The 22,693-nt window shown below is 35.3% G+C and overlaps 1 pseudogene; it reads right to left on the bottom strand.

Annotated features, from left to right (window-relative positions):
* Positions 1-6,477: 6,477 nt before the first annotated feature.
* Positions 6,478-18,144, bottom strand: LOC123233093 (annotated as a pseudogene).
* Positions 18,145-22,693: the final 4,549 nt, after the last annotated feature.

Consider the following 22,693-nt stretch of genomic DNA (forward strand, 5'->3'; position numbering starts at 1 on the left):
TATTTATTTTTATTTTTTTAATTTTTAATTTTTAAAAAAAACCCTTACCTATCATTTTCGAATCAATGCTGTGTATTGGTTCCAAGGTAGAAGAGTGGTAAGGGCTGGACAATGGAGGTTAAGTGACTTTCCCAGGGTCACACAGCTAGGAAGTGTCTGAGGTCAGATTTGAACTGAGGACCTCCTGTCTCTGGGTCTGACTCTCAATCCACTGAGCTACCTACCTGCTCCCTTAAAGATCAATTTTAGAAATAAATTCTGTTTATAGTTTTGTTTTTCTTTGGTTTTGCTTCTCTATTATTTTACCTTTGTTTCTAGGCTTTTGTTTTTATTTACCTCTCTAACAATTCAATTGCATTCATATGATAGATAGAGTCTATTCAGTGCTTCTAATAATGTCACATGTCGGCTAAAATTACATATCTGAGCCAATAATTCTTGTTTTAATAATATAGTTTGCTGGGTTTGTTTTTCTTCCTATAGAATATAGTCTGCTATCACTATTCACTCTATAACTACTTTTTTCATTATATCCTAAGGGTACATTGCATAATGCATTGCTTCACCCTTAATGTATGTCATTAATGCTTAAATGTTTAATGCATGTTTAATATTTAACTCTCATGTATGGGTTTCTTAAATGGTTTTATGGATTATTATAGATCAAGTTCTTTTGTAACTGTGGAAACTACATTTGAAATGTATTGTAATAACTTGTGTATTAAGGTCTGCAGGAGACTACTTGTATTTAGTCTGTGCTCTGAGTAATAAAGAATATTGCAAAGCTTTGAAATGAAATTATAAAATATTTGGAGGACTCTAGAAACATTTATAATAGAATCAGGCCTGAAGTTCTCACTAAGAATGTGCCCTAAGAATTCCCAGATCCATTTAATCACTCAAAAAATCCATATAAAATCCCAACTAGGAAATAGTAGGTGACAATGAAATTATAAATCTTTCTACTGAAGAGGAGAAATTCTTTTTTTTTAATCCTTAACTTCTGTGTATTGGCTCCTAGGTGGAAGAGTGGTAAGGGTAGGCAATGGGGGTCAAGTGACTTACCCAGGGTCACACAGCTGGGAAATTTCTGAGGCTGGATTTGAACTTAGGACTTCCAGTCTCTAGGCCTGACTCTCAATCCACTGAGCTACCCAGATGCCCCCAGGAGGAGAGATTCTTAAAGAACATCAAAGCCCTGGTAACCAAAGAAGATGCCCACACCAAAAAGTGGTTGAAGAGCAGATCAATTAGAACTATAAGCATCATATGTGAAGAAAGTATACATGAAGCTCTTTCTCCTAGAGTTTGATATCTAATCTGTGGGTCAATTGGAATCCATATTCCCTTTGTCAAAAAGCCTCTTTGATGAACCTTCAATATCCTCATTTAAGCCTCATCTGTGAGACATTTCCTGTAACATTACCACCAACATAAGAAAAAAACATAAGTAAAAGAAGAAAATGAATTTAAAAACAGATTTCTGTCAGCTAATACATGGAAAAATCTAACAATATTCATAGTACTCCAGATCTGTTCCCTACCCTTATATCTCTTCTTTGAGCTACAGTGTATTCTTTGTAATTTTGAAATACTGATTTTCAATTATTTCTTGTTCCATCTCCTTTCCATTTTCTTTGTTGTAATTATTATGGATGTTAGTTCTTGGTTGTTAGTCAACACTGCATCAGTTCAGGTGTTTTCATTCTTTCGTGTATTCTTAATATTCACTATTACTTCTATCAAAGAAATATCCCATTATATCCAAGTAACACAATTTGCATAGTCATTCTAAAATGGATAAAGACCTAATGTGTTTCTATTTCACTTGAGAAAAGTGTTTCATTATGTTTGTGTAATTTTTTTTTAATTACTTCCCTTCTTTCCAATAATATGCAAAGCAAAGAAATACAAGTACAAGCAAATAGACATTTTAGCCATTTTGTCTTAATAATTGTATATTGTGTACTCTTTTAAATCAGTTCCCAGTTCATGTACAACAATTAGCTTTTAGTTAACATGTTCATCTTTCTACAAACCCTTCAGTTCTGTCTCTGTCTCTCTCTGTACACACACACACACACACACACACACACACACACACACAAACACACACACACACACATATATATATTATGTATTTTTATTTTGCCTATTTGTTGGCATGAATAAAAATAGAGTTATTTTGTGCTACATTTTTCTTTTTTATTGGTAATGTAATATTCTTTTATATATTTAATTGCTTGCAATTCTTTTGCGAAATGTTACTTCACATCCTTTAATATATTTCTATTAGATATTTATAGATCTCAGATAAAAAACTCTTATTTGAGCAATGTGAAACATCTATTATTTTCTCCATTCAACCACTCATCATCTTTTCTCAGATGAAATAATATAATTTGTGCATAAATTTTTTAATTTCAAATACTAAAAAACTACCTATTTTATCTTTTGTAACTGACCTTTTTGGTTAAGAATAGATCTCATAATTGTATGTGGGAAGTACATGATCTGCTTCTTGTCTAACATTTTTATGATTGTAAATATTCTCACTTATTTTAACCTATAATAGAATATGATGTAACATATTGGTTTGGTCCTAATTTGTGCCAAACTACTTCTTTTTTTGTTTTCCCCCACCAGTTCTTGTTATATACAGAATTCTTTCCTAATGTAACCCTTACTCAAAGGCCATTTATCACGTAGGCCAGTGGTTCCCAAACTTTTTTGGACTACCGCCCCCTTTCCAGAAAAAAATATTACTTAGCCCGTTGGAAATTAATTTTTTTTAATTTTAATAGAGATTAATAGGAAAGCCATCACCACCTTCCTGGATTGCTGCAGCACCCACCAGGGGGTGGTAGTGGCCACTTTGGGAATCACTGACCTAGGTGGTGTTATGAATAGATTGCTGGTCCTGTAGCTTGGAAAGCTCATTTTCCTAAGTTCAAGTCTGACCACAGATATTTACTAATTGCGTGACCCTGAGAAAGACATTAACCCTTTTTGCCTCAGTTCCATCATCTGTAAAATGAACTGCAGAAGTAAATAGTGAAACATTCTAATATCTTTGTCAAGGAAAACTCAAATGATGTCATGATGAGTAGGACACAACTGAAAAATGACTGAACCTCCTTGTTGCAGATAGATCATTTTAATATTCCATGCCTTAGTGTGAGGCATAGTTGTTGAGGTTTTGAAAGGGAGATATTGAGTTTCTGGCTTCACATTCAACAATGAAGGCAATCTGCCCCAGACTCTTTTCCTGTCCCAGAATGGAGAGGAGCACTCTAGAATAAAGCTTACAAAGTATAGAATTTATCTTTGAATTATATATGAGAATTTCCTTTGGTAGAACTTAATTATTTACCTTGAAATGAAAACATTCAATCATTTTATATTCTCTGGTACAATTTCATCTGACATTTTTTTATACTTAGAAAAAGAGCTTTATTCACTATTTTATATTTGTATTTATTGGGGAAATGGTATTCAGTGGGAAGGGAATCAAAATTTAAATAAATATCTTGGAACATTACTTCTTAATTAAAGAATAACAATAAATATCATTACTTCAACCAAAAAACAATTATGTCTCCCACACTAAAAGTATTTGAAGGAGTGGACAGAACTTGTAGTCTAGCTCACCTATCTCTGAGGAGGATAGTGTGTCGATATAGCCCCAAATATCTGGTTCTTTTCTGGTAAGAATTAGTCTCACTTGGAGAAGCTATAGGGAAGAGACTCTAAGAGATATCAATTCTTGACCTATCCATATGGACATTCATAACCTACATTGTAAAAATCTCTCTGTCTGTCTCTGTCTGTTTCTGTCTCTGTCTGCCTGTCTGTCTGTCTGTCTGTCTGTCTGTCTGTCTGTCTGTCTGTCTCTCTCTCTCTCTCTCTCTCTCTCTTTCTTCCTCTCTTTCTTTCCCCCTCCCGTTCTCTCTCTCTCTCTCCCTGTCTGTCTCTGTCTCTCTCTTACACATACACACATACACTCAGTTACATGTTTGGGGCTTAGCATATATTAAATTATTGAATAATAATTTATTTTACATTATATAGTCAATTGCACAGATTTATTTCTCAATTTTTAACCAATATTGAATTGTTTTGATGATTGATTTTTAATGATATAGCTTAAGTCCTTCTTTCTTTTTGCTCTTTCCCTAATATTTCCATTGATGTTTAATTTTTTATTCCAAATTATTTTATTGAGTTCTATTAATTTCCCTTGAGTGGATTTATTGGTGAACCATTAATATTATAAATTTACTTTGGCAATATTTTCTTCTTTTGTCTTTTGGTTTGGTCCAACCATGAACACTGAAGAGTCCTAAAATATTTAATTTTTCTTTATTTCTTTAAGAAACACTTTTTAATTGGATTTATAAAAGTATTGTTCTTGCTTTGGTAGTCTACATATTTGATCATGCTAATGTTTAGCTTCTTTGCTTATCTGCTAGGACTATATCATCTATAAATAAGAGGTAGTTGTAGTTTCACTTTGTATTTCCTTATATAGTTAATTTATTTCTCTTGTCTGGGTTGTATTTTTTTTATCCGGCATATCATCTCCTTTGATTTTATTATTTTGCTTTAGTCTATTTCCAATTTATTTGTAGTTAGATTTTTTTTAATTTTTAGTTTCAGTATTTTTATTTTTTTTTATTCATTTTTCTTTTTAAAGTCAATACTTTCTCCCAGTGTGAAGTCTGGATTAAAACAAGTTAATATGACATTATTCTAATAGACACTTTCTTTCCTTAATCTCCTAATCCCAATCCCAACTTCTTTGTCTTATTTTTTCATCATTTTCTCTGTTTTTGGAGTCTTTTAAAAATATATATCATATTATTTTCCTTCTCCCTTTCTTCCTTCTTAATTAAATGACTAATTGAATTCCTCTTATCTTTTCTCCATTATCAATTGAGTTTTTAATTTAATTTACTTCTCTTCTACACAGCCTCTTTTTTTCCCTTTTTTTCTCTCAAAATATTTAACTTGTTTTCTTCATTGTTTCTTTTCTTTCTGCTTATTAAGTGCTTTTATTCCTAAAGGCATGGTCTATTTAATTTTTTATTCTTTCTTTCTTTGTTTTTGCATGGAATGAAAATTTCTAAAATACTGTTGGATTTCCCTCATTTAATTTATTTCTATTTTGTCTTTTTTAATCTTGTGTTCTTACTAATTTTTTTTTTTATCGTGCCTCCCTCTTAGAAGTAAAAATTACCTAGGGAAATAAACCAGATATTATAATTTCCTTAAAGTAAAAATATCTCCATGTACTCAATTTTATAATCTACTTCTTTATACAGCCTTCCTCAGGATCATTCTCTCTTTGTAATTTCCCTTAGTTGCTGCCCTCTCATTCTTCTGGGTCCTAGCTGCCCTCAGGCTCTCTAATTTCCATTTTCCCAAGTTATGGTTTTATTAAAAGAGGTTTAGTCCATTCATAGAAGTGGTATTCTTCTGCCACAATTCACTATAGCTTTTGTTGTTGTTGCTATTGTTCACTATTTATATCATATTTAACTCTTTGTGATCCAATAAATTATACTGTCAATGGCATTATCTTGGTAAAGAAATTGGAATTGTTTCCCATTTTCTTCTCCAATAGTTTAAATCAAGATTAAGTTACTTGCCTACAGTCACATAGCTAGTAAGAGTTTGAGACCAAATTTGAATTCTGGACTTCTTGACTGTTGGCCCATCCTTCTATTCACTGAGCCACCTAGCTCCCTCTTTATATTTACATCCTTATATAATTAAAAGGTATCTTTTCATTGTCCTTTTAGATATTTTCTGGAAAATAATATTATTAATGGAATAATTTATTCTTTTGTTAGCCTTACTTGGTAGTTATATTTATTTCCATTTCATGACTTTCTGTTTTTGAAGTATTTGGAAGTTGAATATTCTGATCACTACTTCCCTCCTTGGAATATCTCAAATGGTTTTCTTATTTCATTTATTTATTTATTTATCAAGCCATCCATTTATTTATTTATTTGTTTGTTTGTTTGTTTGCTAGCTTGCTCATTTATTTATTTGTTTGTTTGTTTGTTTATTGGAAAAGAACTCAAGATTTATTCATCTTTATAACTGTGTACTCTTAAACTAAATTCTGAACTGGGAATGTTAAACTTTTACAAAGAACCTGAAATATATTCCTTCCTCAACAATCCTCCTCCTCCAAATGTCATAGGCAATTTAAATTTCAAAGTCCAGAAACCATTGCAAGGCTAGTTTAAGTTCTGGCTCCTTCACAAATATTCCTTGATTACTTTATCCTCTGTTCATCTTTTTGAATTCCGAAGCAATTAAAATTTGGGGCACAGAACTGAGTGCTTAACCATATAACAAATTTCATGAGGGCAAAAGGGTCAGGTTTGTATATCTGTATCCTCCTAGGTTCCTGAACACAGGAAGATAGTCAGTTATTGAATACACACTGGAAGGAAAAATTCATCACTTCCTTCTTTTCCCTCCCTGGCACTGACCTTTTTTGCCTCCAAGACCCACCAATCCCCCTTTCACTTGCTTCCTGGGTTTGTGGGTCTGTGGGAAGCCAATAAGAGAAACACAATATCAAATAGATAAAAATCTGAGACTCCTCTCTTGACCCCTTTTGTGATCCACACCCTTTCTTGTTGAAAAGTATTGTGGCCTTATTGAAAAGCTTTTAGCTCTTAGCAAACCAGTAGTCAAGAGGTTAACATTCTTCCTCTTTGGTCAGAAATGCAGCTGCTTGGAAAGGCAAGGCCAAAACCTTGGTTTAGCAGGGGCATTTTGCCCCTGAGAAAAGTATTCTCAGACTTAGCTTGCTGATAGTCACATAGCTGAAGGTCCAGCCTGGTTCTTATGTTCACTGTGAAGTTTCTGAGGTTTCTGTGTGTTGTCTAAACCAACTGCAGTCTATGAAGCTGTAAAACTCTCTCTGTGCTTTTGGGTGAAAGGGAGTTTGAATTTTCATATATAATAAACTTGTGACTCAATGGCATTTTGGAGAAGCAGCTATGAGTTAGCAATCAAGATCTTCTCCCTGTCCCTTTACTTTCTTATCAACTAAGCTGTCCTTATCAGAGATGATAAATAGATCTCCACAGGGGTCCCACTTTCCTTTTCTTCCCTGAGCCCAGAGGCCATCCTTTCCCCTTGCCTCCATGGCCCTTTCTGTTGCTCCCCTTGGTCATCTTCCTCTTCCTGGCAGCCACTTCCTAGTTCTCCTCCCTCATCTGCTTGTTGGTCCCCTGAGTCACATTCATTTGGGGCTTTTGGCTGTTCATGACCCTGATCAGTTGCAGCTGACCCTTCTTCCCAGCAGCAAAGTCTCTGATTTTGGAAAGGAACTGGCTTTTTGCCAGGGCCCCGGGAGCGGTTTCTCCTTGGGCGGCCTCTCCTGGAGGCGGTGGAGACCTTGGCCACCTGCATGGCTCTGCCCAGCTCTTCTAGCCTCTGGTGGCCGTTGGGGCGCATCCCTTCCTGGGTGGGGAAATTTACTTTATGTTCCCAGGCGATATTGTGGAGTCCGCTCAGCTCTTTCTTGGCCTGAAGATTCTTGGCAAACTGGTCCTCTTTGGGATGGGCCGCCAGGTACCTCGAAGCCATCCTTCCTGTCGTCGCGGGCCCACTGGTAGTCCCAGCGTTGCAGCCACTGCTTGCTCAATTCGTCCCATACCAGGCTGATCTTCTTTCAGGGCCGGATGTCCTTCAACTGCGAGAACTGTTGCCAGAGGGTGAGCAGCCGCGGCTTGGGCAGTGGCTTCTCGCAGGGCAAGCAGACACTCCATGGGTAGCTGCCACAACTGATTGATGAGTAGCTGCTGGTAGTCGTGAGGCAGTCCCAGAAGCCTCTCCTCCGGGCCCCGCCCACTCTGCTGCCACATGCCTGTGGAGGGGATTCCAGTCAGCAGCCAGCAAGTTGCCCAGGTCGAATTGGAGCTCTACGTCCTTGTGAACCGTTGCTAGCTGCAGCTTCTCTGCCTCTGCTCCCTCCGCCCGGTCCAGCACCTCTTTCGTGCTGCTAGCCGCAGTAGCTCACCGCCTGGTGGGATGGGTGAGGAAATCGAGCAGGGCTCACGCCTATTTTTTCATTAAAAATGAGACCTACATTCCAGGGTACACGCTACGACTTGATTCTGAAGCTTCTTAGTATCTTCTTGGTGGTGAATCCTTTTAAAGTTGCTTTGATGAATCCTTTCTTTGGGAATATCTTTTGGTCTTTAGAGAAGCCATGACTTCTTTGAGCAGCCTTGTCTTTGCTTCTCTTGTCCAATTTGTCCTTGACTACAGACAATGTATATTCTAAATCTCTTTCTTCTTGCTTCTTTCAAAAACTTCACCAGTATACTTCCAATTCCTGCTTCAAATAGCCTTCTATCAAGTTCTGCTGTTGGGGCCATAAATTCTTTCCTGTGTTCTATTCTAACAACTCTTAGAGTTTCCATATGACTTTGCTGTCGTTCTTGAACAACATTCTAAGGTTCTCTTCATAGTCTAGAGAGTTCTTTCTTTCATTATATAAGTACTAGTTATCATTAGTACCAAATATTAGTTCAAATTCCTTTGCTTAATAATATTTATTTTTGAAAAGTTTTTAGGATTTGGGAGTTTTCATTGTTTGCTTTATTTTTTCCCCTTCTTCCTGGTGATTTATTTGTTTGGACTTCTAGTATTTAATTGAATATTAATCATCTTCAAATATTTGTTGGTTTCAATCTTCATGTTCAATATTTTCCTTTGTCTCTTTCTGACACTTCCTTAGTTGATGGCTGTCTTACCTCCACAGTTAGAATCCAAAGCTATTTCAGTTTCTTTCCATATTGAAGAATTTGGTCCTCCCCTAGGTAGCTTCTGGGGGAACAGGTCTGGGATCCAGCCTGATTTCAATGGCCTTTTCTTCAAGTTTGATTCAATAATGCACACTGTCCCTTGAGGCAGTTAAGTGGTGCAGTGGGTAGTGCATTGGGACAGGATTCATGAATATTTGAGTTTGAACCCAGCTTTAGAATATTACCATCTGTTTGGACACTTTTTTTAAAATCTCCTTAATAAAATTAATGAACAAAATGTAAATTTTGCTTGCCTCAGTTTCCTCTACTGTATTTTGGAGTATTAAATCAGATGGGGTTTGTAATGTGCTTAATATAGTATTTGTCACATAGTTGGTACTTAATAAAGCTATATTTCCTACTTCCCTGGTTTCCATCCATTCTTTAATCCTCTGTCTGGGATAAATTTTTTTCTGCCATACTTTGAAGTGATGAGAGAGTGTGAAGGTAAGTGTTTTGGACAAAATTTCTACATCCTTGATCCTAGAACAGTGATGGGGAACCTTTTAGATTCTGTGCCACACTTTGCCCTGCCCCATCTTACCCCAGAGAGGGGAGGAGGCAGTCCCATTTGGCTGCTGGGCAGTGGGATGAATAAAGGGAAAAATAATTCCTCATCATGTTGGAGAGGAGGAAAGGAGTAGCTCCCCCAAGTCCCTCTGCCTTTCTAATAATGAACTCTGGCAGGCAATGCCTTGCATGCCCACAGAGAGAGCTCTGTCATAGGTTTGCCATCACAGTTCTAGGGTGTGTTTAGGTAGAAGGAAATCTATGCCCCTTCTTCTCCCCCCCCATATTCTTCCACTTTTGGCTGAGCAGGATCAATATATTTTGTACCACACCCATAACCACCCCTTCAAGAACTTAAGAGCATTTAGTGTGGTCAACAAATTCAGCCTTCACCCCAAGACTCAATATTCTCATCCTGTCTTTTGCACTTGAAAGTAAGATTTCAATCTAAGCTTTAAGTGAAAAATCGCACATCATTTGTCCATCTTCTGAGTGATATCAAATTTAAATTTTTCCTCTCTAAAAATGAATCTTCCCCTCAAATTTCAAGCACTCAAAAACATCAAAGAAATTAATTTTCTCCAGACCCCAAAGGTCAAAGTTTTCACATTCTGAACTGGGGGACATTCTATGGCAAAGAATGAGTTCTTGATAACTAGAAAATAGTCTCTAGAGAATGAGAATCATTCCAGTATACAGAGGAACTGTTTGGCTTAGCAGAGAGCAGTCCCCAGAAGGAAAAGCAGTTAAAGCGTCAAGGTAATTTGCCCTGTTGTTCAGATCCACCCCAGGGCTCCCCAAGGGAGAGCTTTAAGATTTTCCAGTGAGTTACCTTGTCCTGTCCCTGGCTATGCCTAATGAGTATCTAGGAGAAGAACAACTCTGGTCACCAGGAAAGAAACTCTGAGCCTGTGAGCTGCAAAGATCCCTCCAGACACGGAAGAGGTGGGGTCACCTCTGAGATTGGCTCAGTTCTTTCTGGAGCTTTCTGAAGGAGTTTCTGCAGGAGGAGAATTCCTTAGTTTGCCCAAAGAATAAGGCCCCAGTTCAGTTTGTTTGAGCCATTACTCTGCTAGAACATGGCAACTGATGATGTCCAAATCACAATGTAGAGTGTATTTCTTTAGGATTAACTTTAGCCCCCATTAATTTATAAGGGAGTTACCTCATTGAGCTTCTTACTTTCTTGTCCTATGGACTGAGCTGTAATTGTGCTAATTTAGATTCATAATTCTTAATTTATGTTCTTGTTGCTGCTGCTGATTAGTTAGTGGGGACTAGAAAAGTATCATCTTTCTTATCTTTTTGGCTATAATATGAAACATTTTACACAATCTTGATTCCCCTCTAATATCTTTGAAGTGGCCTTTCCTAATGTCCTTAAGGCATCTGTTCTCTCTTTCCAGTGAATATCGTATCCTTTGTTCTATGATTTCTCCTTCCATCTTCCTCACTGCAATTTGTGTCCAAAGATGATTTTAGAATGTAACTTTTGCAAATTAATATTTTATATCCCTTGACATTCAAATCTGCCCAAATTGCTAGTTAGAAGGCAATGAAATTTATATATTAGTGAGCAATACTAAGATCCTTACACGGAAAAAGAAAGTTTTGGAAGTGGTAGAAAGGACATACTAAATGAAAGCAGTTGCACTAGAGAAAATTTTAGCTGACTTTATAATATTGCAGAGGTTAAGCTTTGCTTACCCAACAGAAACAATCTATTCGTGCATTTTTAGGGTGTTTACCTAAAGAAAACATCAAAACACCCAATGAAACATTCTCTGTGCAATTACAGTTTATTTATGGATTGGTGTTTGAAACCTATGGCTCCAACATAAGCACAATACATTTTGCTTACAAGCCCTCTACATATCACAGTAGCTGCTTGAGTGCTTGATAAGTAAGGCCACTGCAGGGGAAAATTTTTTTTGAAGAGGTTTGTGATCGATGAATGTGAGCAATGAAAATTGTTTCTGGCAAAGTAAAGGAGGCACGGTTTGGGAAGGAAAAATGAGAAGAAATAAATTGTGGGTTGAATGTGGTCATGTTCTCTCTACTGACTATGGTACTTGGTATTCAGTGATCAATAAACAAACATGGACTTTCAAATTAGATAGGACATTCAACTTAGAGTAAGGGAAATTGGTGTTTGAAGCTGTGTACTATGTACAAGTCAGTTTCTCTCTGTGCCTGTTTCTTCACATATGATTAGAAGAATTTAGATTTGATGGTCACAATGGGAACTTCTAGCAGTAAATGTGATCTCTAAGGGCATTATTGATGGTACAGCATATCCTTTCTTGATTTTGAATACATCATTTAAAATTTTTGCCTGAAAGATAAATGGAACTTTTATGGCTTTTAGGATTTGAGGCTTGGTTGGGGTTAAAAATCGCCTATTTTACCTTCCATATATATATATATATATATATATATATGCATATATATATATAGTTTTACTAATAAAGAAATGCATATTGAAGCCCAACAAAAAATGGCTTTCCAAATCACAGAGTGAGTGACTAGCAAAGACAATATTTTGTCTCAGATATTCTGAGATCATCATATTTTAAATTTTGCTCAAATTAATTGTGAGGTGAAATTTTTTACTTAAATATTCTCTTCCCTGACCATTTCACTCTTGTGAAAAAAACAACTTTTTTACTTTGTTTACATATAGTCTGTAATCATTTTTCTTCTTTATTGTTAAGGGGAAGAGGGAGTTATAGGGATATATAAAATTTAGTGAAAGGAGTTCTGAATTTGAGTCATAGGATCTTAAAGACGAGGACCATAGGGATCATCTAGGCTAACCATTTAATGTTATAGATGGGGAACCTGAGGCTCTTTGTGACTTTTCCAGTGTCATTCAGTAAGTAATGCCTAAGCAAAATTTTATCTAATATCTACTGCTTTCCAGTGCTTTATCCACAATGCCATTCTGTCTTTCTACTTTAGAGTATGCAGGCTCAAATCCTTCTCACAACTCTGGGCATTTTTCCTTGACTATAACTGATTTATGAAATGTTCCTCTTCCTAATTTCTGGCTCCTATATTCCATGGCTTCCTTCAATTCCCCTTTAAAATCTATCCTCTCATAGTAACTTTTCCTAACACCTTTTTATTCTAGTGCCTTCCATAGATATAGATATATAGATATAGATATAGATATAGATATATAGATATATAGATATAGGTATATAGATATATAGTTATAGATATAGATATATACATATATAAGATTTCTAATTTATAATCTATATAATTTGTACATATAAAGCAAAGGTGGGTTTTAAATTTCCTTGAACTTAGCACAGTGTCTGGCACATAGTAGGTAGTTAGTGAATATTTATTAAGTAAGTGATTGACTGACCCTGGTAAAGACACAGCCTTTAAGAGTCTTTAAGTATTTCACTACTACTTTTTTTCACAGTAAATGCTGATCTAATTTGCTAAGGAAATTTCTTCACTAAGAATTTCCCACTTGAATGAAATTTGCATGAATGATCTAAACACACACATATCTGTATTTATCTGTTATCGATCTTTGTATCTATCTAATCTATCATCTATCTATTAGCTAGATTGGATAGTGCATTTATCTAATTTATCTATCCATCTATCTAATCTGTCATCTATTTCACATACTTATATAAACACACATTCAGACTAAGCTCCTTAAGGGCTATTTTCTCATTTAATTCTCACAGCAGCTTTATGATTGTTTCCATTTTATAATTGGGGAAACTTAGGATAAGAGAGGCAAGGTGAATTTCCTAAGTAAATAACTGATGATAAGATAAGATAGGAGAACAACTCAAGTTTTAATTATTCTCCAAAGGTAGGGTTTTTCCCACTAAACCATGTTGCCTCTCTATGAACAGTGTTATTTTGTGTCCCTCATAATAAGATTAAAAATGGATAGCAATGCAAGCAATGTAATAGTGGGTTGCTGCAACCTTATAGCAAGCCTTGTTTATCATACATTAGTTTTGCATAAGTATATCCCTTAATGGAACTGGCCAGCATAGACTTATATGAAATGTATTAAGCAGCATTTGCTTGCTTGGATGTACAGATAGTCCTGTCTTTACAGGACAGATCCCTCTGGTTTCTTCCCTCCAGTAAGATGACTTTGTTCTTAAGTAAAAGAGAAATAGAGCCTTCCCTGACCTTGAAAGGAGAAACTAATCCTACTCTTTTGACCATAAAGCCAAAATACAGAACTACTGGGTGAGGCATACTAAATCGGGATGAAACCTTAGCTGTCACAGTTCAGGAATCCCTGGAGCTGACAGCTTCTTGTTTTCTTAGAATGACAAAAACACTGTTAAAGACTGTGTGTTGTATTGCTAGAGGCAAGCTGAGGAATCAAAGGTAAGCAGGAGTATTCTTTATTAAAGCAGAAGGCACATGACTGAATAAGTCTCACCTAGTGATGTGCATATCATTGGAAAGAAAATCGGACAAATCCCATAACCACAGCAAGGAGGCTGGGCCTTTGTGCAGGAACCCCCATTTAGAGGGTCCCACTAGAACTTCGATAAAGTTCACATCCTCCACAATCTGGCCACATACCAAGATGACACTTTATCTCAAACTGCCTTCAGTGATTGTGACCTTGTCCTGGGGCCGTGTTGGTGAAGGTATGGCATGTGTGCCCTGACAGAAATGGGGCAGGGGGGTACTGCTCCATTTCCCCTCTCCGCAATGCCTGAAGACATTTTTTGCATGCTCCTCACCTCTTCTCAGCCACCTATTAAGAACTCTTCCTACCTTTGCTGTCTGAGGTAATGTGGGGAGCTCACAGGTTGCTCAAAGTTGCAGTTTAGGCATGTGACTTCGAAAAAGTTCACCTAAGACACTGCCCTAGGGTATACTTGCTCTTTCTAAGTGAACAGCCTTCCTTAGAAACATCATTTTGCCCCATGACTTGTCTTATGACTTGTGTCAAACATAAAAACCTTCTTATTTATGTAAAAGATACATTTGGTAGAGTTCAGAAGATGGAAACCTGAACAATGTAATACTGAAAGTAAAATATTAAATGTAATATTAATTTTTAAAAAAATGTTGTGGTTGTTGTTTATAAAATTAACTCTTTTTTTCCCTAAAACATAACCTTCTGTCTTGGAACCAATATTGTGTATTGGTTCCATGGCAGAAGAGTGGTAAGAGCTTGGCAATGAGGGCTAAGTGACTTGCCCAGGGTCACATAGCTGGGAAGTGTCTGAAGTCACATTTGAACTTAGGATCTCTCATCTCTAGGCCTGGCTCTCAATTCACTGAGCACCCAGCTGCCCCCTAAAATCCAGTCTTCAGACATGAGTCTGTTAGTATCTCTTAACAATTAAGTTTTAATAAAAATGGAGATAAAGTAAAAAGAGGGAAATGTAGGAAGGAGACAGAAAATATCACCTAACTAAAATACCCTAAGCTGAATCAAGAAGCCAAAATCTAAAACCCACCAAGCTGCCAAAGTCCACAAAAACCCTTGAGTGCATAGCAGACCACAGTGTCAAAGGAGAGAGAGCACTCCTCATCCCACACCACACCTTTTTCTTTCTCTCCCCTTGAGTCAGGCAATGTATGCACACAAAATGGGATGTGGGGTAGGAAGTGCTTGGGAAGGACAAGCCTGGGTAGTGGATTCTATCTACACAACAATTAGACAGAAAGGACAGGATGTTGAAGAAAGAGTTCTTCCTTTAAGGCTTGGCTTGCTTGCTGCCACTTAGGAAATAAATACTTTCCCCAGTATTTAGTGTTCTCTAGTCAAATTGCATTGTGTTTACCTATCTAGAGGTCTTCAGTTATGCAATAGATGGAGCCCTGGACCTGGAATGAGAAAGACCTAAGTTTAAATCTGACCTCAGACATTTACTAGTTATGTGACCAATTCAGAATTATTATATGATTTTCTCCACCTCTGTTAAGCAGCATATGTGTAGGAATAAAAAGGAGAAATAGTGGCAGTAATCCATGGCCAACACTTGCTGGGAGTCACTGGTGATATGAAAGGAACATTAGGGATATAAGAGAAGAGGACAATAATTGAATTAGTTCACCAAGGAATCAAGATGATAAGAAGAGAGAATGACTAGTGCGAGATGATCTGGGAGAGAATTGAGAAAATTAAATGTCATAGTGAGAAGGAAGAATAGGATTATTTAAAGCAAGGCAAAATATTATGGTTGCATAAGGGGATTTCAGATTTCTTGAACACAGAAGCGGTGTATATGTGAGTAATGCCAAGAATAAAGTTATGATCATCATTTCATGTGGCTGAGGTAGGATTAAGCAGTAGCTCATGGGAGTTTGAATAGATTGAGGAAACGAGTAGTTTTAATATTTGAGAAAAAGTCAATATGTATGTTTAAGTACAATATTATGAAGGCAAGAGTTGAGGAGAGAAATTTCATCAGTTCTTCCAAATTTCCTCATGTGGCAATCATTACCTTGATCACTTTTCTTGACTTATTGTCAAGCTTATAATTTTTCTCCCCAATTATAGCCACTTACAGCATAAAAGTTTATTATACCCCACAAGAAATGTACTCTAGTCACACTTTACTGCCCCAATAGAATTTTTCTAACCAAACAGTGATTATTTTATAAATCTTCACATGGAAATCATTCCATAAAATGTCTAGAAAATTTCAAATTATAAATTGTTATGTCCTCTAAAAGAGCACTGTGCTAAAATGAAAATCCTGCTTTGTATTCTAATTTTCCTAAGATTTATAGACTGCTTGTCTCCTTTCTTTTCTAGTCAGAATCTGGTTATCATTCTACTCTAAGTAGTGACATATAGGATTATCACACACACACACACACACACACACACACGCACGCATATGCATGTTTATAAAAGGGAGAATTCAATTCTCTAGTAATCAACATGTTTATCTAACAGTTAAAATGTAAGGGTGGAATCAATTTACAAATGATATGTAGCTGCTTTTAGGAGTTATCTTCCTTTGTCCTTCATATTCAACAAAATTCTCCAAGAGCTTATAATACTCTCAGAGACTTTCTTCATGATTTTAAACAATTAGCTGAAAAAACAAAATCATTGTCAAATGACCAAATAAGTTTTGCTCATACCAAATAATACTTTTCTTCAAACTCAGTTCAAATACTACATTTTTCCAAATGTCTTTCATTGGCCTAGGTCCTAAGGTACTAAGCTACTATTACTTTCTCCTATCAGGTTGACTTTCATTTATTCTGTATTTATCTTGTACATGTCTATGGATGTATATTCTTCCTCTTCTAAAAAGCAAGATCCTTTAGGGTAGAGATGATTTTTTTCTTTCATGTTTAGGAATGGGCTTGGCAATGAGTAAGTTCTCAATAAAAGGTGATTTATTTAGAAATACTATTTAAAGTTTACAAAGCATTTTTCATAATGACTTTCAATTTAGTTAAGGAACACAAGTTTCAGAGGGAAATAAAAAACCTACATAATATTAATCATTGAGGATATTGGTAATTTGATTATATTCTTTCATTAATTTAATCAAATTAACCAAAGATTTTTCTATTTTATTGCTTTTTCATAAAATGAGGTTCAAGTTGGATTTATTAGTTCAATTGTTTTCACACTTTCAATTTTGTTAATCTCACCTTTGATAATCAGATTTTCCAATTTGGTGTTTAATTGAGAATTTTTAATTTGTTTTCCCATTTTTTCTTTGGTTGCATGCCTAATTCACTAATTTTTCTTTTTATTTTATTGATGTAAGTGATTAGAGATGTATATTTTCTCCTAAGTACTGCTCTAGTTGTAGTCCATTGGTATATTGTGTCATTGTTGCCATTCCCTTTAATGAAATTCTTGTTTCTATAAAATATAAAGAAAACGAATTAAATCCTTTCATTTTACAGAAGAGGAAAATGGGGCCCAGAAAACTGAATATATCTGTAGTTGAAGACATAATAAGTATACTGATGATAAATAGGTTTATAAATCTAGAGCCAAGAGAGACCTCAGATAATGGGTTCTTAACTGTCTTATGTAATGAACCCTTTTTGCAGATTGGCAAATTCTATGAAACCCTTTTGAAAATAACATTTAAAATGCATAAAACAAACAGACTTACAATGGATGACAATTTTATTATCAATAATTATTTGACTTTATTTAAATTACCAATTGGTAAATTAAAAGTACCTGTAGTCATATAAAAATTCTTGAAATCACTACTGATTAGAGAAATGCAAATTAAAACAACTCTATCAGACTGATCATTGTGACAGAAAAGGAAAAAGGCAAATGTTGGAGAGGATTTGTACAAATTGGGAAATTAATGCACTGATACTGGTATTATGAACTGGACCAACCATTCTGGAGAACAATTTTTGGAAATAGCTGTTTTGATATAGATGCTTTCTACTGAGCTGATGTCTTGATTGTCCTTGTCACTATACTAGCTTTTTATTATTATATTCTTTTTCTTGTATGCTTGTTTTTTCCAGTTTATTTCTTAACTTTTACATTTTTGTTAATGTGCTCTGCTTCCAGGATCATGGGAGCACTGTCTCAAAGTTAAAAAATTTTTGTGCTGCTATTTTCAGAGATATTTCAAGGTGTTTGTAAGTTTTTAGTTCTTCAAAGGTGGTATGAGTCAAGGAGAGATTTGGTAACTTCTCTCCTGCCCTATGCTCTAATTTTAGACGGTAACTAACCTTGTTCCCCTCCAGTTGCAAGTGCTAGCATAAGTTCTTGAACCTGGAATTTTGACCAGATCCTGTGATCTCCTGAAGATTTATAAGCACGAATGATCATTTTCCCTTGGTAATGAAACTAGAGCCCTGCTTTAGTGAACAATAACAAGCACTCTTTTCTGCCCTGGAATGGTGAGCAATGCCCTTGTTCTTCTATAGCCACAGGCAATAATGCATCTTTTCACCTTGGTACAGTGACCTGGAACTCTTTATGGGGGATATAACAGAGTCCCGCCATTGATGACAGTAAAGGGCCTTCTATAATCCACTAAAAGAAGTTTTAAAGAGGTTGACACACTACAGGTTAAGGATTATTGCCTTAGAGATCATGCAGTTCAGCCACTTCATTTTATAGATGAGGAAATTAAAGTCCAGAAAAATTAACTTTTCCACATATTCAGTAACAGAGGTGGTATTTGAAATCTGATCCCTTAATCTAAATTTAGTAAACCCTTAATGTTTTTCAAGCTATCAAAGAAAAAAGCTAGGATAGGACAGAGTTTACATTTTAGAAAAATGAAGATTACAGTTTATTTTCATAGCAATAAGGAGCCACCAAAACTTCTTGAGTAGAAGAGAGAGAAGATTGTATCTGCATGTTATTAATATCAATTTGATAGTTATAAAACAACAGATTGGAGAAAAAAGAGTCTGTAGCCTCAGAGACCAATTAGGAGACCATTCCATTGTCTTCTACCCCCTAGCTATTTTACCCAGAGTTCAATTCTGTCACATAGGTTGGCCAGGATCAGAATTAATCTCTTCTGTTCACAAAGCATTTTCAGTGAATAGAGATATTGGAAGTTATTTCTCACTACTTAAACTTTCAAATTATGGTCAGAATTTGTTATAGCATATGAAAATGAATAAAAGTGAAGTTAAAAAGTTCTGCTGGTGCTTATATTATAAAACCAGTATTTTCAGAGGTTTATATCTTAGCTGTAAAATTTACATTTTAGCTGAATCATTGCCCTGGGGCCCAGTTTAGAAATAAATTTATTTTTTCTTTAAAATTTTAAGTTAATATAAATTTTTGACTATCCAGTGTTCAGATAGGCACTGATACTAAAACTTTCCATTAAAATTTTGGGTCAAGATTCCTACTGATCATCAATAATATCCTTTAATATTTACCTGGCCCTTCAATCTCATTTCACAAGTGAAAATTTTGGTATGGCTGATAAATGGGAATACTTTATTACATTCTTGTCACTTTACATTTATTACCTGATGAGAGCCTGGCAGTGTGACAAAATAAAAATAAAAATACTCTACTTAGGCACAACTGGTTGTATCATTTGTCTGAGATATAATCAAGGAATTTTATGACTACAATGTGCCTTAGTAATCATCCAACCTAATTCATTCTATTATCAGAGGGGAAACAACTTTAGCCCTGAGAGATGTGTGGCTAATACAGTCAAAAAGGCATCCTTTTCCTCCAGTTACCTTAACTCTGTCTCTTTTCATGTCCTTGCTTTCTATCTTCCCAAATTCGACTGACTCATTACAAGATGTTGAATTAAAATTGTCTTGCCTCTATCACCACAGCTTGTCTTTGGGCCAATCCCATGACTAATCAGACCCAAGGCAGCTATTATAATCAATCATACCTCTGTCTTTCCTGATCAATATCTAGGACAAATTAAATGTGTATATGTCTCTGTATGTATATGTGTAGGCATAAGTGCACATAGAAATGATAAACACACACATGTACATATGAATATACATGTATAAATACATATGTAAATATACTATAAATATATGTAAATATAAAAACATAATAGATACACATATTTTGTATGTATGCATTTGGATCTCTGTGTTTATATATGTATGTATATATGCATATGTGTATGTGCATATATGTGCATGTGTCTGTGTTTAGATAGACGAGTGAATGTATGTGTATATGGAATTAAATGAACACATGTATGTATATGAATATAATATATGCTATATAAACCATAGTGTGTAATACATATATGATCCTCTATTCCTTAGTTCATTCATGACACTGATTAATCTTTTTTTTTAAACCCTTACCTTCCGTCTTGGAGTCAATATCATGTACTGGCTCCAAGGCAGAAGAGTGGTAAGGGTGAGCAATGGGGGTCAAGTGACTTGCCTAGGGTCACACAGCTAGGAAGTATCTGAGGTCAAATTTGAACCCAGGACCTCCCGTCTCTAGGCCTGACTCTCAATCCACTGAGCTACCCAGCTGCCCCTTGATTGATCTTTTAAATTAATTCCAAAATCTGATTTAAATCTAGCTTTCCATAATTATTGCATATTACTTTCTATTCCACAAGTTATATTTATCTAATTGTCTTCTCAACATTATATTTCCCACTATCCAGCCTTTATATTTATTGTAATCTATTCCTGAGATGAACTCTTTCCTTTATGCCACTTCTAATTTTGGCTATATCCAGAATTCTGTTAATTGGCAACACCCTCTAGGAAACCTTTCATGATTTCCATAGTTATTATTGCAGTGTTTCTTCTCCCGTTTTTATATTTTTATACTTTATATTTTTATATTTATTTACCTGTTCCTATGTTTCTCAGTGTTCCCCAACAATCTTCTCATGTTCTGCATGCTTGACGCACACAGAACATTCCAGCAAAGATCCTACATTCACTTTATTTCTAAATCGTGAACCTTCATTTTTCTAGTCCAATTCACACCTAATTTTTTTAAATCAATCCCCATGCCTGTAGAAATATAAGTAAGCAAGATAATCTCTGTCCTCATGAATCACATATTACGCCATTGAAAGACAACACATAAAGTAGAGTCAGAGAGCTTAGTAAGGAGTTCTTTTGGAGTAGTGTGGTGATCTAGTTTCTGAGAAAATTAAGCAAAAGTTTAACTGCTAAAAACAGGGAAGCCAGGGGAATTAGGGCAGGGTATTCTCTACTTTTTCTGCAAAGAAGGTAAATGTCAATTAGATTAGTGGTGGGTGTAGAAAAAAAATGTAAAATTTATTTCAAAATAATATGCAAAAAAGAAAATAAAAATAAAAATTTGTATACATGTTACTTATACAAGAAAAACTGAACGAGAATGAATAGACAAAAATTGTTATGAAGTTCTAAAGATCAAATGACAGAAAAATAAATATTTTCCACTGAAATTATTTAATTAAAATATTAATATTAATTAAGGAAAATATCAACAATAAAGACACTAAGCAATTTAAAATGTCTATACTGTTGTTTGTATTCTTGAGGTTTTCTCCTTTGTAAATTGATGATTCTATGGTGCACTTTAAAAATGATTCAGAAAGATAATAGTTTTCCCTTCTTTTTTCCTGAAGGAAAGCAAACTGGAGAGATTACGGCAAGCATAGGCCTCTACAGGATTTGAATCCCTCTTGCTCAAAGAGAAAAAAAAAAAAAAAAAACCTGAGGGAGATCCTGCCTGTATAAAATGAGAGTAATCTTCATTAAATGAGTATGCATGCACAAGGGAACATTCAGCCTAATTCTGTTTTTATTAATTCTTACTGTCTTGTGTGATCATTAGCTTCCACTTGCCTAGTTCTAGTATTTAAAGGCTGGTCTTTCAGCTATGATATTTTGATTTTCCTTTTTGGTTTGGTCTAACTGCTTTTCATGGCTTTCAGCAGGTCAGTTCTGGTCTCCAATTTGCTTATTTCATGTGATTTGTGTGCCTTTTTTCCAAGTGGGAGATTCTGTCTTTTAAACTGTTATTTTCATTTTGAAATACTTGCATTTCTTTCTCCCACTTTTCTTCCCATTGTTCCTCCATCTTTCTTATTTGGTTCTTGAATTCCAATTTGAGTTCCTAAAGAGCTTATGACCAATTTTCATTTTTTTTTTTGTAAAGTTTGGATGTATTTGCTTCTTTGTCACTCTTTGCTGCCGCCTCTGTACTCTGCTTCTTATCTTCATAGATCAGCCTAATTCTGGTTGAGCTCAGCTAGGAGAAAGTGGGGACTGAGTTTAAATATTCTTCAAACAAAGATAAGAAGGTAATAGGTGGGAAATGGGATGATCCAGAAAGACATCAAGGTGTGTTTTATCTGGAGAGTTCCAGGAACAAATGGGTGGAGAGTGACAGGAGCAGAAGTCACAGAATTCTTGATAGTCTTTATTTCATTTAATAAGATGGGCAAGGATAAGATAACTGAGCCCAAAGCTCAAGTACAAATAAGATAAGTAGGATGATACACAGGGTCCAAAAACCAGATAATAAGAGTTGAAAGGATGATTCAGGATCATTTGCAAAGTCAAAAGCTTTCTGATAATTTTAGAACTGTATAGACTGATAGGATCATTTTTATGGTAACTGGCTTTGTACTTTCAGTTGAGTTTATTCTCAGTCACTTCAAAGGTTTATCAATTTTTCAAGACATTATTGATCTAGTCAGTCTTACACAAACAATTCCCCATAATTATCTGTATAACTGGGAACTCAATCAAACTAATGACATTCCCATCTTCATATATCCTCCTTTTGGTCAAGCAGGTCCCCAAATTCCTCAAATACCAAGGGTATACAATCTGATGAAACAAAATTCAGTTCACAACTTTAGTAGTGCAATGAGATGTCAAGGCAAACAAACATCTAAGAGAAA

Source organism: Gracilinanus agilis, chromosome 2 (genome assembly GCF_016433145.1).
Source record: "Gracilinanus agilis isolate LMUSP501 chromosome 2, AgileGrace, whole genome shotgun sequence".
Lineage (NCBI taxonomy): Eukaryota > Metazoa > Chordata > Mammalia > Didelphimorphia > Didelphidae > Gracilinanus > Gracilinanus agilis.